The sequence below is a fragment of the Mus musculus genome, chromosome 3 (assembly GCF_000001635.26).
Source record: "Mus musculus strain C57BL/6J chromosome 3, GRCm38.p6 C57BL/6J".
In the NCBI taxonomy this organism is placed as follows: Eukaryota; Metazoa; Chordata; class Mammalia; order Rodentia; family Muridae; genus Mus; species Mus musculus.
Window position 1 is genome coordinate 124,392,450 of NC_000069.6, and position 6,875 is coordinate 124,399,324.

The following is a 6,875-nucleotide window of genomic DNA, read 5'->3' on the forward strand; positions in this document are numbered from 1 at the left end:
AGCATACAAACACAAAAGCTGAGCTCTGCCAGCCTCAGGACAGAGGGTTGCAGGAGCCTGGAGCTTGCAAGAAACCTTCCTTGAGATGCCCTGCCTAGCTATAGGATCACTCTGAGAGTCAGAAACCAGGAGCCTTGAGTGAAATTAATGATACATTACAATGAATATTTGCATGTAAAGGTGTTTGGATAAAAAAAATTGTGGGACACACTACAGTTTCCAGAGCCATTATGATGAACAAATATGAGATGGAGAGGTAAGAAAGATGTAGGAATAAAACAGTGAGTGAGTGATGGAGAGAGGTTGAAATGAAGACAGCAACTGATGAGGAGCTGTCGTTTCTGAGTCAGGCAGCAGCTTGGAGCTTGCACTCCGACTTATCCCCTAATACACTGCTCAGCCTCTTGATTGTTCTGGTTCTGAACAATGACTGATGTCCAAGAATGGTTCATTTTTGGATTAGACCTCTTCTATGGCCCATGCTGTCCCTGGAGGCACTTTGGTATTCTTGGTCTGTTGCCCTAGGGTGTGTTGAAGCCAGAAGTCCATATGGATGTTGTGGTCCTAGAGCAGCTAGGAGCTGTGTTGATGTCTATGTCTATACTGCCACCAGAGACCATGATGAGGTCAATGGCACATGCTGAAGCTAGAGACCATGTGGATGTGTGTGGTCTATGCTGCTGCAAAAATGTATGTGGCCATGATCTGTGTTCCTGCTGACTGCAAAGGGCAAGGAAGCTGCTTTTGCCATGGTTACTGAAGACTGCAGACTCAACAGAAAGACTGTCATAGGTTTCTAAGACAACTACTACCCCACCTCACTGCACACACCCACAAAATAACAGCATAGGTAGAAAAACATTGAAGAGAATTATTTTTAAAAATGTGATGAGGATGCTGAAGTGTACCTCTCCACAATTCCACAGTTGATGGTTTATTTTTCTTTTTAAAATTTTTATTATTAAAAATTAATAATTTTTAAATAAATTTTTGGTTGTGTGGAGATCTCAAGGATGAGGGTAAAAGAACATGGAGGACTGGGAAGTGAGTGTGCTCAGGTTCATGATGCAATCAATAAAAATATTCTGAAAATAATAAACAAAACAGAAGCTACTCTTTTAAAAAAAAGAAGTAAGGGACTTGAATTCTTTTGTTGTTTTTAATAACTCTTTAGAGTTACAGGTTTGCCTCAGTTCTCAAGGGGAACTTTGGACATAGGATTTTAAACAAGACTAGAACTGCTATGTCTTTTGTGGCAATTTGAAGTGTTTAACAGCATTTTGATTTATTCAGTGTTCATGGGGATGAGGGGCAGTAGTGTGGACTCACCTTGGGGCTTCCCTAACCATTGATTAAACCCTTGGCTCATTGCTGGTAATGCAGTTTTTAGATAGTCAGAAAACATTAGAAAGTGAAGCACTTCTGAGGGAGTTCAATCATGTTGGGGGAATCTCTTTAAAGGTTAAAACTGCTTCCCAGTTCTTTCAGCTCTGTCCACTGCACACACAATATAAAATGAAGAATTTTCTCTGTTTGTGTTTCCAATTATCCACAATTGCCAGGTGAACAGAGGACCTGACTTTACCCACCAGCCTTGCTGAGCCTGGTGTAAGGCAGAGCATTACATCTTCCTCAATGCTGAGCCCCAGAATACTGACAGCTTCTCTTAGTTCCATTGGTTCATTTCCACCGCAGAACTGTGCTCTGCCCAGGCCTGTCTTCAATGCTGCTCAGGGTTATTTGTATAGATTTGTCTATCCAGGCTTTATGACAATATTTTCTCATAAAAGTGTCAGCCATCAAAATAATCTACAACTGCAAGTTTTGACTCTGAACCATGAATGGGGGATAACTTTGCCAATGTCTGCAATCCCACTTCCCTCCACACATACTCATTTATTTAAGCAGACATTTTTGAATTTGGCAGTAACTTCTGAGATTTGATAATATCTGAGAACTTTTTTTTTTTTTCGAGTCAGGGATTCTCTGTATAGTCCTTGTTGTCCTGGACCTCACTCTGTAGACCAGGCTGGCCTCAAACTCAAAAATTCGCCTGTCTCTGCTTCCCAAGTGCTGGGATTATCTTTTTCAACAAATAGTTGATGAGTTTAAGAGAAATTTAGAAGTGTGGGGACATATTGAGAAATGTTACCTACATTTTACATTTGGAAATGTACAATTTTATCATGAGTGACAAATTTATTTTGTGTTTGTGTGTACACATGCATACATAAGCACACACACACACACACACACACACACACATGAACCAGTAGGGATATTTTACATTCATTTTATTTTATTGACAATTTCATGAATGGGTGTTATTTTTATTATTTTCTCCCACTGTCCTCTCTGCAACACACACACACACACACACACTCACACACAAATTTTAGATGGAGTGCTACTTATACAATACCTTAAAATTATTCAAATTGTGGCAAAAATTCTGCTACTTATAACTTGAGAAAGTTAATTTTCCTATGTATGAAATTAGGTTAAGAGCAAATCAAATGAAGTGTGATGTGCCAGGTCATCAGCGTTGTACTAACGCTACAGGAATGACCTGATTATTAGAAGAGCTAGAAGGAAGCCTTGGGTATGTCACAGGCTTGAGTGCAGATGATGGTGATTGTGATAATGATGATGATGATGATGGGCACGCTGAATTAACAATTGGAGCTCTTTTATGAGACTATCTCTGACTTTTGGAGATTTCAACGCCGTGTTTACTTTACAGCATACACTTCTGTTGGACAGAGTGGCTCTACCCTTCTTTCTGGACACAGTGGCTCTTGCCTCCCAGTTGTTGGAGACTGGTCTTACAGTCCCTGCTATTGGTGAAAGTAACACCGTTTGAAGGGTCAGGTGTTTGTCTTTCCTGACAACAGAACATTAGGAATGACATGTATTTATGTCTGTACAGCCAGGTGATCCTTCCACAACCTCTTAGCTGTCTACATTATAATTTCCAATTCCACAGACTGCATCAGCTCCACTTGCCTTCATATTTGTGTGATTATCATGTGATAAGTTTCAAATGAGTAAGAAAAATGTGGTATCTATGAGTATCTCAGGGTCAATTCTGTGAAATAATGGTGATTTTTCAAAAACTATTAACTTACACATGTGTTCCATGATGAAGTCGTATGGAGGCTGCAGATCTTAACAAAACAAATAATCACTTTAATTCTTTGAGGCTCTGAGTTGTAGAATGTGAATGCGTACAAAATTCATTCATGTACCAATATGATTGCTTCTTTTGTGAATGCCAGTATATTATATTTTTCCAACAACATGGTAAAAGATACTTGACTAGGTATGCAAGTTGAAGGGAGAATGGGCAAGTCATAGAGCTTCAGAAACATCTCCTCCATGTGATGAAGCATGGATTGGCCTACCTCTCTTTAGATCAGCACATTACTGTGAAAAGGAATATAAATTAAGCTTGAAGGACATTAAAAGGAAAAGAAAATTTCTGCGATGCTAATATAAGTCTATGAAGCTCCGCGCTGGTGGGAGTTCCTGGTTGTTCATAGGTTGATAAATGCATGGTTTTTTTTTTTTTTTGTTTTTTTGTTTTTTTTTAGTGTGTCTACAGCTCATCCTAGCAAGGGACCAGGCTGCTACATGCCATTTATTAGGGGTATGTACACTAGCTAAACCAAGTGGTGTGCTCTGCAACTAGGTATTTCCTTATGCTTGCCTGCTTTAAGTGACTGGGAAAGATACTTTAGATGGCACAGATTGAAGTAGGAATAGCTACACTAAATGTGAGAGATCACATCTTGTGGGCTGATTTCAGACTGTAAAGTAAAACGCAAATTAAAGAAAGAACAAATCTTACTGCCCCTCGTCTGTTACTGTCTGTTACTGGGTTAGCAAAGAACTTCAAGCTCTCCCTGCCAGAACTTTCTACCAGAACGACCAGCAGCCTCCAAATTGAGCAAAACAAATCTTAACTTTTTACCTGCTCAGGTCATTATTTTATCCCAACAAGTAATATAATACAGTGTAGATAGCGACAATAATAGGGCAAATATCTCTGTGAAATATGACTTAGCTCAACCTCCTATATGTCTGTGCCAACATATCACTGGACTCTGTGTTACACCTAAAGGAAGCACTTCCTGTCTTTCTGTAGCATTTATGGTTTTTCAACAGAAGTAACAACTTCTGATGTTGTTACTGTTATTAAATAATGGTACCTTGAGCTTGAGCAAAGATTAACACAGAAAGGCTTGGTAATGAAATAGTTCACATGTCACTAAATGTTTTGCAGTATGTAATAATTACCATAACTGATATAAGGCAAGCACTGGTGAAAATTTCATCACTTGACTCAGTATGGCATGAACTTTAAAAGGCATACTATTTTTTATTTGAGAAATTTTCATTTTTGCCATTACAGACAGCAGCTGATTGTGATACTTCAAAACGTGAAAGTAGAAAACTAAAGTTTCTAGATTAGGAAACTGAATTTTTGTCATTAGAGAGGAGTGAAATTTCTGACCTAGATAAGAAAAAGAACATGTGTAGGACAGTACTAGAGCATAATTACAAGGCATAAAATAATAAACTATGGAAATGCCTCAGAAGAATTTTCGGTTGGGGGGCGGAGCGTGGGAAGTAGCAGTCTATAGAAGGTGGTCTAGACATTGAGTGCTATGGTAAATTTTGTGGTTTATGAAATGCACTAAAGTCTATTCAGATTGCTGTTGGTTACTGTGAGTGCCACTTACTGCATATGCTGCCTATGCTGATATCTTGCTAGGCTGGCTATTGTCATGATTCACAAATGTTTCAGGTGGGTAGGACTGCTAATTGCTTCCTCAAATGGCAGATTGTATACTATTTAACTCAATTTTCAGATACAGGCTTTCAAGTCAGATATGGGTAGAATCATTTGAATCCTGTTACATGCTTTATTTCTTCAGCAAGGGGGAACCTACTCTCAATGCTGAGAGAAACCAAAGGCTAAAGCAGACACCTATGTTTGAGAAAGAGTCATAGAAATATCTTGACTAACCATTAGAAAGTTACCAGAAATCAAACTTCCCATGCCTGGTGCTGGAAATCTAATCATCTTTGTGGAGCTAGTGAGGTCATAAGTCTTTAAAAAAAAAAAGAAAAGAAAATCTACCAGTACGTTACTAGATCCTTTTAACCCCAGATAGGGACAGCCATCACCTTTAACAAGGAACCTTCTGTTTACAACAAATGGAGACCTTAACAGAAAACTCAGACTGGACTTGATGAAAAGACCAGTGGGCGGTAGGGAACTCAGCAGCAATACATTTACATTTACATTGCACCCCCCTTGTCTATATTTCAGGAAAGATTTAAGAGAAATGTTTGGAAAGACTGTAAAAGTTGGCATACCTGGAAGCCTGCTGTGTGTGGGAAAGTCCTTCATAGAAATGAATGCAAGACCACAATGCTGACAATATAAAAATGAAAATGTACGTGCAAAAAGTAAAAGTCTTATTTGGCCCCCTCCCTAGACAAAGAACTAAAGGCAGCTAATAATTGTTGGAAGAAGAATCAGCTTCTTCTAGGAATGATTCCCCTATTTATTGTCTAATACAGAGATTTTGGACATGCAACTACATACAGAAGGACAAAAAATGGATACAGCATGTTTTATTTGTTTATTTGTACATATAAGCAAACAAACACATACACATATACATATGTAACCATATCCAAGAGTATATGAGGCATGGAATGAACTGCAGGCAGGAAAGGGAGGGGAAGAATGATAAAATTCTATTATAGAAAGGTTTTAAATAATTATAATGGCTGAATGTAATATTTTGAACACAATGAGAATTAGGAGTATCAGGGGAATAATTAATGTAGAAAATATAAGTTTCTTTAAAATTTTCTCTAACATTTCAGTATTTCACATTTGTATTTAGGACTTTTTGAGAACGCAGATGCCCACCCAAGCTACTATACCCAGCAAAACTCTCAATTAACATAGTTAGAGAAACCAAGATATTCCATGACAAAAACAAATTTACCCAGTATCTTTCCAAAAATCCAGCCCTACAGAGGATAATAGATGGAAAAAGCCAAGGCAAGGTGTGAAACTACACCCTAGAAAAAGCAAGAAAGTAATATTCTTTTGACAAACCCAAAAAAAGATAGCCATACAAATATAATTCCACCTCTAATAACAAACATAACAGGAAGCAACAATCACTTTTCCTTAATATCTCTTAACATCAATGTACTCAATTCCCCAATAAAAAGACATAGACTAACAGACTGGATACATAGACAGGACCCAGCATTTTGTTGTATATAGGAAATGCACCCCAGTGACAAAGACAGACTCTACCTCAGAGTAAGAGGCTGGAAAATAATTTTCCAAGCAAATGGTCCCAAGAAAAAATCTGGACTAGCCATTCTAATATTGAATAAAATTGACTTTCAACTAAAAGTTATCAAATAAGATAAGGAAGGACACTTCATACTCTTTGAAGGAAAAATCTACTAAGATGAACTCTCAGTTCTGAGCATCTATGTTCCAAATGCAAGGACAACCACATTCATAAAAGAAACTTTACTAAAGCTCAAAGCACACATGGTACCTCACAGAATAATAGTGGGAGACTACAATGAGACCCCACTCTCATCAATGGACAGATCATGAAAACACAAACTAAACAGAGACATAGTGAAACAGAAGTTATGAACCAAATGGATTTAACAGATATCTATAGAATATTTCATCCTAAAAGAATATACCTTCTTACCTCATGTTACCTTCTCCAAAATTTGACCATATAATTAGTCACAAAACAGGCCTCAGCACATCCAAGAAGATTGAAATAATCCCATGCATCCTATCAGATACACATGGA